Genomic DNA, 13,206 nt, shown 5'->3' with positions numbered 1-13,206 from the left:
CCAACGGCTGCGGCCGGGCCGGCGTGATGGCGGGCGGTTGGCCCGAGGGGTGATCGGAGTGCTGTCTTAGGGGCGGGCGAAACTCGACTCCACAGTCCGTTCTGTTCCCCGGGACAGGCAAGCACTGGAACGGGAGTTTCCACGGTGGAAGTTAAGAGCAGGATACTGTTGGCACATAGTTTTTGTGGGCCGTTGCATACGTCCATGCGTGTAGAAAAATGCAATCTTTCACAAGTCATCTGAAGCAGCAGAAACGAGAAAGTCAGTGACATTCAGACTACAAGCTCTAAAGGCACATGCATTTAGGATTGCTAGTACAAGGGAAGCCCGTGTCCCTAACACCAACAGGCATGGCTGCTGCCATTACATCAAAGTTCTCTAGGTGTGAACGCAAACTGGCATTTAGTAGCACAACTGCTGAAGTGCAGCGAGACATGTGAGCTAAAAGTGCCGTTTTCTCAATACAGTTAGCAGGTTTTGCTTGTACACTGATGCTTTATTTTCACACTTCCAGCCAATGTAGCCACCAGCAGAGATCTGTGGCTCAGGCTGGCTCCAGCAGACCTGTCTTCAGGGTTGTTTCTGTGTCCTGACCTGTGTTCCTCATCTCCAGCCTCCCCCAGCACGTTCCAGGAGCTGGGTTAACCATCCACACAAGCTGTGTTTGTCCCCTTACTGTAGGCAGAAATGAGGTTGAGCAGGAGAAGACAAAGTCAGGCAAACGAGATGTCCCTAAATGAAAAGGATGTGGACCGCTTCACAGCTGATAGAAGCACTCTTATTCCCAGGCAGACTCCTGTGCTCTCACAACTAGTTCCTTCAGCTGTTTCTCCTCTAAGTCTTAGCAGCTGCCTTGCTTTCCAAAACAGTCACTTGATAATGCAGCATAGCTCATAAAAGTCAATCTCTGAGAGCTTCTGGAAAGGCAAGAAGGACATTTCTTGATACTTATCTACTGTTGGACAGTCTCTTCTCTGTTCCTCCCTGCTTTCCCAGTATATTTCATGCTTTCTCAGTGCTGCAGTAGTGGTTTAAATTGATGTCTTAGATAAGATAGGAATGAGACGTACTACCACAACATTAACCTATCAGGTGTACCATCTAGGTACACCTGATGAAAAATACATGTTTTCCAAGTCATCCTCCCTGCCTGTTTTCACTGCCTTTCTGCCAGAGATTACCACAACCTTCACCTAGCTACTTGCAAGAGTGGTCACTCCCCAGGCACTTCAGTCAAAGGAGTTAGGTTAGTTCAGATGCTTTGAATAAGAAGTCTTTGTTAACTCATGCAACTCCGAGGGCAAGGGAGTATTTTCACAAATGGTTCAGCTAGCAAATCTGGAAATGGCCAGAAAAAAATCATTTAGCAGCCAGTGACCTGTTCCACAGCACAGCCAGCTTAGCAAGTAGATGTTTGCCCACACCCCCATGTTCTTCTGGAGTTACATCAGTATAACTACTAAAACATTCCAGGAAGACAAATCCTCAGTGTATATTTAGTAGAAGAGTGTTTTTGGCACTCGTTTTAAATAATACAACAAAATGACACCCTCAGCTCAACTGAAGTTCTAGGCACTACTGCAATAAAAATACCATTTTTCTGCTTAAAGTAATCAACTGGAATAAACATTTCAGGAATACTGGACTTTGAGCTTTTCATGCAAAGCTGGAAGTAATTTTCTAAGTTATAATACAAAAAACTCTGGAATATCTATGTCAGAGTTTGTCAGGCGTTAAGTGTTATAGGTTTCTCTCTATGTGCCAAATATCAAGCTTATTCTCTCTGAGGCAGCACACACAGCGCTGCATTCCCAGAGGGTAGCTACAGAAAGCTTTCAATGCATCTCCCTAAGAGGATTTTTAAATGATGACTATCTTAAGCAAAAGCAAATAATAGTGGAAATAGAGGAGACATTGAGCTTAGTAGAGAAGGGAGCCAAACAACAACAAAAAAAAGATAGGGGGGCTTGATCTCCCTGGGAAGTGGGAAAATTGGAAGAATTACATGCATTAGTTGTGAAGAGGAACTACTGCTGTGTGATTCTCAGAAGGGGGAGGCTGTTCAACAACAGGTGCATGGAGAGTTCTTCAGCTGTACATTCCAGATCTTGATTGCTCCTCCCTGTGCACAGCAGCATAAAGGCACTTAGGTTCTTGATCCAGGTTACCATATGGCCAACCCCAGGAAAGTTCCTAGTTTAGGAGGAGGGATAAGTAGAATAGATATCTCAGCAGGTATGAGATCTTAAAGATGGTTATACCTTCCCAGCCAAAGGAAAAAAAAATATATATATATATATGTGTGTGTGTGTGTGTGTATATATGTATATATATATACATACATACACATATATATACACACACATTTTTATATATATAGTGTGTCTATTGGGGTGAGCTGGAGTGCTGTGTCCCAGACTGATATCCCATGCTCTAGTTGTCTCGATTAACAGTTCTTTGCAGACTGCTAAACGCACCTTCCACCTGTGTTTTGAGCTACTGGGTACATAATGAACAATTTTGTCCCATCATCCTGAAGAACTGTCAATCTAAGGCTTTCATCCTGCAAGCACAAACATGCTTTATTTTACTAATGCAATTAATCCTTTTAACTTCAAAGGGATTACTACGAGTAGCAAAATTAAGCATGTAGGTAGGTATTCACAGGATCCTAGCCCAAATATAAGATAAGACGAGGAAGAAAGATTGAGAAGCACAAATTGACATAACGACAAATTGGTAAGCATTACGTCAAAAGCCTAAAGGATGAAAGGAATGTGCAAAATAGGGCATATTTAAGCATATTTTCTGCCTTGTCAAATACATTTGTTAAATAAGAGTTTGGTTCACCCCAAGTCTTTTATAACTATCTATAAAAATGAAAATCTCAGATCACTGAGGTAGGAGATGTTTACAAGTTGCCTTCTAAGTGTCTATTCTTCTCTCAATTTCTTACCCTAGTTTTTAAAAGTATACTCATTAGTATCAAAATCCTCTTAGACAATTTTTAGTGAATATTTCTTTGATTTTCACATACACATAATACTCTCATGTTATTTGGGTTAAAAAGAGCATTAACATTTAAAACTGAGGCAGTGGCTTAGAAGAATAACATCTATGAAACACTATAAATTTTTTTTCTGATTTTGTGTTGTCTTTTCCCCAAAAGAGTAAGCATGGGTCTTAGGCAAGTTGTAATTCATATACATGCCCTGAAACAAATGAGGATTCCGACAGAGAAGTCCGGTGTGGCAGTTTATTACTGCATGCAACTAATTGTTTCACCCCCCTGGTAGATATTACCAAGCCTATAAAGGGAAGAAAAATGACATATATCCAGCCTAGCATCTTATCTGAAACACACCTTCCCTGGTTCAAGCTAAAACAAGGCAGCGGGTGATGTGAAACCACACTTACTCATCCACTGCAGGAATGGAATCAGAAAGAATAAGCAGAGTTATAAGACAGAGAGCTATGGGAGGGGAGAGGGCATTTAAATTTGCTTTAGCTTTACTGTTAGTGCCCTAAAATCTCTGTAGTGTGTATTACATGGCTAGCCAGCTGGTGGTAGACTGAAGAGTTATATGTTTGCAATGCTATGGTCACAATTACTTTGCCAATATTTACAGTTTGTTTTGTAAAAATCATAGAGTCATAGAATCCTTGGAGTTGGAAGTGGCCATTAAAGGTCAGCTGGTGCAACTCTCCTGCAACAAAAGGGATATCCACAGCTAGATTAGGTTGCCCAGGGCCTGATGCAGGCTTGCCTTAGAAGTCTTCAGGGACAGGGCACCCACCACAACTCTGGGCAACCTATTCCAATGCCTCACCACACTCACTGTAAAAGACTTTTTCCTTATATCTACCCTAATTCTACCCTCTTTTCATTTTTCCTTGTCCTTTCACCACAGACTCTGCCGAACAATCTGTCCCCTTCTTTCCTGTAGCTCTTCTTCAGACACTGAAAGACTGCTATTAGGTCACCTTGGAGCTTTCTCTTCTCCAGGCTGAACAGCCCCAGCTCTTTCAGCCAGTCTAACACTCTCTCTCTCTCTTTTTTTTTAATCTATAGCACATGATATTAAAGAATTTCCTGCAAACTAATTTAATAAAAATAATAAAAAAGTATTTATGATAAAGCAGTCTGCTTTAAAAGAATATATATAAATGGATAATGTTCTTATCAAATTACCCAGGAGCCTCAAATGCAAATGCTCATCACAGTCAAGCTCTCATTCTGTCCTCCCACCAAGCCCGTGTGAACAAATGGACCTAATCCTTGTGTTCTGTCACATCATTGGAGAAAGAATACTTGAGACAAGAGCCTGTAATCAGAGCATGTTTTAAAATGTTAGACTTACATATTTTTCAAATTTAAAAATGTGAAGATGAATACATAGATATAAATTTCTGCAGTGAAGAAAAGAGGCAGCTTCTCTGTAATTATAGAAACTAAACTTTGCAACACTTGAAATATATATAAGTCAATACTTTGAATTGCTCTGGGAAGTGTGTTCTAGGAAGCCAGCATAGTAACAGCAGCGTTGCCATGATAGGCAGCTTTTTCAGCCATAAAGGGACTATCTGAATTTTTTTAATGGTCTTTATACATTATCCCAAATAGAACACATCTGTAACAGCCTGGAGGTCAAGAAGGTAGGAATGATTTTAGTAAAGTTTCATAAAGAAGAAAAGACAGAGATGGCAATTGCATACGTTAACAGCAAATTTCATTTTGAGCCATTCTAGCAAGCTGAAACAGTGGCAACTAATGGCTTAAAAAAACCCACCACATCTTATTGACAAACAAAAAATATACATTCTCCAATAACAGGGACAGATATTGGACTACCAGTACAATTACATCACCCTATCATAGTTGGGTAGCATTTCAAAGAGGAAAAATTCACGAGTATCTGCAGTCTTCTGAAGACATGATGTCTGTGCACCAGGTGAAATAGAAAGGAGCACCAGACATAAGAAGCTACAACTCCAAAGTTTATACCCACTCTTCACTACAGTATGAACAATCAAGTGTGTATTCTCAAATTTCAGTTGAGAAATGACTTTGTAAGAGTACTTGTATCTATTGGAACAATAACCAGAGTGGCAATTCACTTCTGAAAACAAAACACATTCTCTAGAAGGAAATACACTGCTGTAGATAAGAAGCTGCTATTCTCAGCCTCTAAGTCACTTGCCAAAGGCCTTACGATCACCTCTAGTCCCCTTGAGGAACCTTGCAATAGCAGATAATCGTTATGTGCTTTGAATAAAATCTGAAAAGGTAGTGTTAATGCAAAATATCACCACTGAGCAAACTAGGTTATAAATCTAATTTATATTCATTATACACTGAATTTACACAACGTTCTGGTAACTTCTATGTCTTTCCAGTTAAAATAGCATTGTTTTAATACCTTCCACATTTGGAAACATCTGAAACTACAGGCTAATATATTGTGTGTAATGGCAGTTTATCTTTTAAGCTCCTTACAATCTGACTTCTTCCTAGGTCAACTGAAATCTTGGAACAAGCTCCTCAGATATAAAACATTTTTGAAGAGGAGTAAATATTTCATAGGGAGATGTTTAAATTCAGAGAAGATCAGGTTTTCAAGCTTATTGATTGATCTTCTGCTGAAGTAGTAGAATTAGAATAAATACAAGTTTTTCAATTAGCACTTCTTTTGCAGAGGCCTGATTCTGTCTTGCAGTTGCTTTGCAAGCTTTTCACATCAACAGAGGGCAAATATGTACTACAATGGTATATATATTCTATTTTTTTAATTATGTAGCACAATCTCTTAATTGGTCCATTCACTATGGCACTAACTTCCTAAGACTTCTTTTTTTGAGTGGAAAGTCCTCTCTTTAATAGAACCTAGAAAACATTCATATTCATGCCTGAGGTTAGGCTTGCTGGATCTACCAGTGTTACATCTTTGCTTTGAGTATTTGCTTAAGTATTAGCAAGCTCATTTGCTTAGTTTCTGCCCACCTCCAAAAGCTACTGAATTGTAAAAGAGTTGATCTAGTAACCTCTACCTTGTGAACTACTGATATACGAAATAGTAAATGCTAGTCTTTATCTTCATAACAAGTTCCAGACTGCATAACAAAGTACAAAGCAGTAGAAAACTACACAGAATAAAAATCCATCATATCCTATAAATAGTCCATAACAAACCATAAACATTAATTATTGTCTCTTGCCCAGCTGGGCCAAATTTTTTTTAACTAATGATCTTCCTTACTCTTTTCCCATGCAATCAAGTCTTTTTCTTTCAACTGTATTAAACGCCCACTTGCAGAAAAAATCCTCAGCAGCGAGTGAAAACATTGAGAGTGAATTTAAGCTTCCCCAGCTGTGCCAAAATGGACTGTAGCCTTCCTCTCAACTACTTCATTCTGTAATGCCCCAGCTTTGCAAAGTTAGGTTATTTGTTAGTGTGTGTCATTCTTCTATCCACAGCTTGGAATAACAATCAGAAAGCCAAGATAAGAATCCAAAAGGAACGAAAAGAAGACATTAGCTTAACTTTCTTCTTTTTTTCTTTCTTTTTTAACATGCTATTATATTACATTGCTTGCTCTGCAAAGATATCCTTCTCTGTCATGAGCAAGTCTGTTTTTAGAGAGAAAGAAGAGTGTGCTGCTACAGCTGCTTCTTCTTGCAAAAGCAAAGGGACTGATATACTCTGGTGAGTGACTTTTTTTGGTAAAGATACTGATCAACTTGTTCCTCCGTGTAAAACAAGGCAAACTATATACTTCCTGTCATTTTTTTTTTTAATTGTAATAGCCACATCTAGATTAACATAAAGAATTGTCCGCTATCACATGTATTCCAAAGCTCATTTTGGTATTTCAAGCACTAGTGACCTTGCTGGTTACACAACTTCTGCCTTTGCAAAGGTGAGCCATATGTACGGCCTTTTTTGTGTCTTATAACAACCTGCTCTAGGCACGTGGATTACTGATCTGTATGCATGGAGGTTGGATTTATTATGTAAGTGCTGTCTTTTTGTCCAGATTTGAAAAAAGTACTGGGGAAGAAGGCGATAAAGATCATTAAAGATTACACAGGACGTAGTCTTGCTCAGACTCCTTAGACGTGTAACTCATAGCAGAAAGCAGAAGCTGCTCACATTCAGGATTCATTTTCTTGAACCCCATCTTGCATCATGTGAGTGCACATTTCCTTGTCATAAGAGATGCCTCTAGAAAAGAGAATGACTGGGAGTCATCTATGCTTGGTAAGTCAGAGGCAGGCTACATGGCCCAAACAACGCAATGCTGGTTCAAGTTTCTTTTCATTTTCTAAAAATATGTAATTATACTCTATACATACTCTACATTGTCATGTTGTACAGCATTGTATAATAATTGCAGAATATTTTTCATGTAATATGTGAATTTCTAATGCTACCGTTATAGCAGTATGATACTATTATAATAACGCTATTGTAATAAGAAGGGGAGCAGAATTAAGGTTACCACAGGTAAAGAAGTGCTCCATTCTGAAGTTCAAAGGTTTTTTGAAGCAGCTCCTGCCTATACAATGTCGCATGAAATATGTAACACACAACCCAGTTATGTCATATTTAACATGCAGCATGTAGTTCCATGGGAGAAAAAGATTTTCAGAGAGGGTACTGCAGCACTGTCAAAGCAATCCCTGTCCTTCCCAGTCCTGACTGCTCACTCCTGTATCTGCAGAACCCTCTCCCTTGTTATGGCATGGCTATTTGGATAGTGCATCAGGCTGTGAAACTGATAGGGCTAAAAAATAGCCTAGCAACAACAACATAAAAGCAGTTTCTTAGCTTGTTTGGTTTCCCAACAAGGACAACAGATGGAATAGCACAGGGACGCAGGCAAGCAACTGGAGACAGGACACTGTGTCAGCTGCCAGATCTCCTGAAAAAATCCATGACACATAACCACCTGACACTGCTCACCATGGAAAAAAAAAAAAAAAAACCTAGCACTTGAATATATCTATGAGCTAGTAATTATATATTTTCTTACATGAATAATATTAGCTCTTAGAAAAACAGCTATTCAGCTTTTTGCATTTCTCAAAGATACCACATCATTTGACGTTAGCTTTACTTTCCCATAGATTCTAATGGAAATTAATATAATGGAATGATTTTATAGTGAAGATTTCTAGTCTTCACTTTTTAGACTAAGAGAATGCTGCTCATCCCCCTGTGCGTGAGTGCTGGGCTAAAGACTTCAGTACAAATACTCTGTGAAAAGTGTGCAGTGTCCTACGGCAAAGCATTTTAATCTGCAGGAAGACTAAAGAAAGAAAAGACATTTTGAGTCCTCCAAAAGAGAAGCTGAAACACTATAGACCTTATAAAACGTATGAAATCAGGCTATATTCTTATGTTCTCACCTCTTTAATAGCATATTCACTTGAACATTTAACAAATCTAAAATAACCAGGACAAGACATGATATGGCTTAGTAGCTTAGTGGGTAGTAATGGTTATAAGAGGATGGTTGGACTAGATGATCTTGTAGGTCCTTTCCAACCTTGTGATGCTATGATTCTAAGACTTGTGCAGCTGTGTTGTCTGTATTTGTTGACATTCATTCAACAGAAAGCTCCAATATCCATCCTACTTTTTCTGCAACTCTGAAGTTCTCCCACATACAGTTTTTATAAGCTTTCTGATCAATTTTTAATCAAATAATCCACATTAACCAAGGACAGATTTTTGGACATTTTTAAGTTACCCTTTCTCTTTTGGATAGAAATGAGTTGGGGAAACACTATACATCAATTTTTCTTGGAAGATAAGCGTAGCAGGGAAGTGCTAACCATCCAAAGCAACTTTGCTAGGAAGCTGAAGGTAATGAGGTCTTGTGATCTCCAGAATGGACCCAGTAGAGCTTTTTCATCTCTCTGCCTGTACAGATCCTGCAGGTGGTTCCCATCTCTGTCTTGATTGAAAGAAAGTGCCACTCCTGGCCAATTCCATGGTGGTTAATGTTACTGACTTAAAACATTCTCAGTAGTTAGTACTACCACTAATTAACAGCTAACACAGGTGCTGCTCAGCCCAACTGGCAATGTGGCCACCCATGTCTGCACTGTACAGCTGCAGCTCTGCCTGCAGTTGTGGGCTCAGCAGCAGCCACACAGTCAGTGCACTACCAGCACCGTGCTGGCCAAGATCAGGGCACAGGGAGGGCAGTGCTGACTCAACTGATGGCAAGTAGTTGTATGCATTTTGATATGTTGGCTAAACACAGTGCTCTGAACAGTGAGGAGTACACAGCCATGCTTTCTGTTTTGATAAAGAACTTTGAGAATAGATTTCAAGATTGAAAAAAAAAAATCATCAATTTGTTTGTGACACCATTTCCAGTTGATATAAATACATTGCTTGCAAATTCAAAATTATGCATTGAATGGAATGCATAAAGTTGCAGTCTGACATTTAACTCAAAGATCTGATCACAACACAATTCACAAGACTTTCATAATCCCCCTCTTACCAGAGAGAAATATCCTTCACTTCACAGTCACACCTCATTTACATACATACTGTCAAAAGCTGATGATGTTTGTGAACAGCTGCTTTCAAGGATGAAACACAGGAAGAATAAAAGTTTCCTCAAAAATCTGATGAACCCCTTGAGACCTCACTAAGAGTTGCAGCCACTGCATTGAACCAGCTAATGGTTGCACAAAACCAGAGTCAAATATCTCCCTAGTCTTTTGGTTTTTTCCTCTCTTAATGTTTTAAGAAAAATAATAAGAATTAAAATGCTTTGTTACTTATACATTAACAATATTGTATATTTTATGAAGGCTGCTCATGAAATATATACTAATAAAATATATACTAATAATGCTACTTACTTTATGAGGTAAGCCCTCAATGTCAGCTGCAGTAGTCGGTGGTATGGCAACAAAGGTTGAAGCTTCCCACTAACATTCCTTTACTTTCCTTTGTTGTTACTGTATGACAGATGGCAGCAGAGAGGTAGTCTGACATGGAAATACAGATGAAACAAAAGTCACGTTGTTGATTTCCTTTAACAGCACCCATTGACATTCATGGATGCTAGCTGAGTGTGTATGGAGAGCAAATACTGGACATGAGCACAGTGAGGTGGTGGTGTTGAGCTTCAGCAGTGGCAACAGTGAGTCACCATAGCTAGTGCAGATTTTCATGAGCATGGCATGCAGGCTGTCATTCATTGCTGGTGAAAGATGCATAGTTAATGGTGGTGACTGTCTTGAGAAAAAAGTTTTATAGCTGAGAATTTGCTCTATCAAATAATCTTATTGTGCTCTTGGAATTGGTTATATTTTCCATGGAAATAATTAGGATTGTTTTCAGAGCCATTTATGCAACACAAGACACTTCCTCTTCATTCAGTGCAGATCAGGAAAGCCAGAAGGTTGGACACCCATGAGTTAACAGACATTCATAATCTGGTTTATTTTACAAGAAATTGCTTTTATGAACTATCTCAACAGTAGTTAAGATTGAAATTAGCATCAGTGCTTTCAGTTACATCTTAATGAACTGATTGTTCTGAATTCTCTTGTTTCATAGGGTCAATATAAGAAAACGCTAATTTATTTCATCATAAGGTTTTTAAGATGTAGTTTGGATGCTCCAGGAAGAATCCTACTTTAGAATTACATCAGCTCCAACATTGTGCTCCCCCTGGGGGAAGGAGAAAGAGTGGCATGTATAAAAGCTGAGAATGCCAAGAAGAAATGCAGTAGTAGCGCAGGGGCAGAAAAACAGAAGATCTGAGAGATACAAGAGAAAGGGAAGCAAGAACAGAAGGAAGAAAAAAAAAAATCCATCTTTCTTAACAGAGACTCTTCTCAGACTTTCTAAAGGGATATGGTTCTAAAGTGAAGATGGAAGAGTAACAGGAAGACTGAAAAACAAATCATTTAAAGAACAGGAAGGGTATCACAGTTTTTTGTCTTAAGACTCATTCATATAATGGGCAAGCTTGTGTCTCCTTGCCATCACAGTGGTATCAAGTTCCAAACATCAGCCTGAATTATCCTATTCCTTACCAGTTGTTCCCCTTTAATCCTAACGTTTTAAAATATATACAGCTCATGGCTTGACAACCCTGTCCATCCTAAGAAGTCTTTTTCTACTCTGTGCACATACTATGTATGTATTCCTGCATACAACATTTACTCCTGATTAAAAAAAAAAAAAAATAGAACTTATCAACGCTGATAAATCAACTCTAAACTGCAAAGGAGAAAGAAACTGATAGATAGTATTTAATTGGAGGAAAAAGAAGAATACAGAAGGAAGACGAGAAATAGAACAAATTAAGAGAGAAAGCTGCAGGTGAAATGCTGGTTGGGGAAAAGGCAAAGCAGCCATATGTTCTAGGTACAGTGACACAGGTGTCCCAGGAGATGAGCCCAGATGCTGTGTAGTATGCAACTGTGACTTTGTCATTGAGGGAAGTGAGAATAAGAAAGAAGAAAGAGGAACAGAAAGATTCTTTGTATTAAATACCATATTAATCTATTTATCCTTGGCTGAGACAAGAGCAGAGCTAAGCATTATCCTAACTTCTGAGCTTGCTGTTGTTCAGTGAATACAGTTTAAGTTTCATCATATTTCAAGACATGTTTTGCAGTACATCTCAATCTGCACAGGTGCCACTTTCCTACCTGCCCTCTCCTTTATGTGGTCTTTACCATCCTTGGTATGCATCAACACCGAGCTGCTGCACTGCATTTTTGATTTCTTCCATCAGCTTTCATTTTGATTCAAATATATCTGCAGCTACTGCCAGCAGTTCCATAAACCAGGTCTGGAATATTAACAAGGTCTTCTAATTTTGAAGAGGAGATAAGTAAGGTTTTCTTTATCACTGAGCACAGTGTTCTTGTACTTTCAACAAGAAGATTCCCTCCCAGTACAGATTCCATATTTCTAAGTAGATTTCTAGAAATACATGCATATTGCCATCCAATTAAATTTAGCTCTTGAAACAAGTGTTAAAAGCATTAATATCCCCCCCAAAAATCCCAGAACATTTGACTACTTCCTCTCTCCAGCAAGGAGCTTATTAGGGGTAGTAACCAAGTAAGAGACTGTATTTTTCTTTATATTACTTTTAAGAGTACTCAAGTAAAGGTGTGTTGGCCTGCAAAAATAACTTCATTACCTTCTCTTTTTAACCTGGAAGAGGAGTGGACACAGTTTATTCATTCTACCAGACAAAAGTTCCTTACTGGAATGATCTGCCTGAAACCCTTTAATCAGCCCCACAATGCTTGGAATCATAGCCACGACTGTACCAAGAGTTGTATATTCCACTACAGTTCTCTAAGAGCCATAGATCTTTAGGGTCAAGGTCCTAATTTAAGGGACCTACATTAAGAACTCAGTAGCTGAGGATATTAAATAGAATCTTTTCTTAAGTCAGCTGTGAAGAGAGTGATGGCCAGGGTGTATGCCAGGGCATATCTGTGTCCAAGTTCAGACAGGAACTTTTGAAGGAAATGTTCACAAACCGGAGATAGTCCTTCAAAGACAGGGGTATCATATGGGAGCCATCAGTGAGAAGCAGCTGAAGGAGCTGAGCTAGTTCAGTCGGGCAAGGAAGAGCTAAGCAGTAATCTATTAGCAGCCTATTATTTTTTGAATGGGAGCCACAAAGATGACAGACTCAAACTTTTCTCAGTAAAGACAGAAAATATAACAAGGGGGGGAAATGGACGCAGATTTTGTTTAGAGGGGTTTGGACTAAACCCATGGAAAACCACTTTCAGGGGGAAGACACCACAACATGAGAGTAGGTTCATACTGCTGTTCCATGGGAGACAAAGTCTCCATACTCCAGGGTTTTCAGTGCTCACCCAGAAAAAGCCATGGCTGGCCTGATCCAGTATCAGCAGCAGTTCCACTTCATGTGGGAAGTTAAACCAGATGATCTCCAAAGGTTCCTCTCAATTAACTGAAAGCGAAGCAGAAAGTAAGAAGTGCTTTGAGACTACTTTAGTAATGGCAGAGTAAATTAGAAGACATTATCAAGTAGTCAGCTGACACTTGAGGTAAGGTAACTATATCCAGGTTGTGCAACTCAGAATCTTTAATGACTGCTTCAGTAAGTCTTAGTGATATAAGGCACATGGATTTTAAATTGCATTAACTTTTCTACTACAGAGATGTAAATTGC

The sequence above is a fragment of the Meleagris gallopavo genome, chromosome 4, assembly GCF_000146605.3.
Source record: "Meleagris gallopavo isolate NT-WF06-2002-E0010 breed Aviagen turkey brand Nicholas breeding stock chromosome 4, Turkey_5.1, whole genome shotgun sequence".
NCBI lineage: Eukaryota > Metazoa > Chordata > Aves > Galliformes > Phasianidae > Meleagris > Meleagris gallopavo.
Note: the sequence above shows the minus strand (reverse complement) of the source record.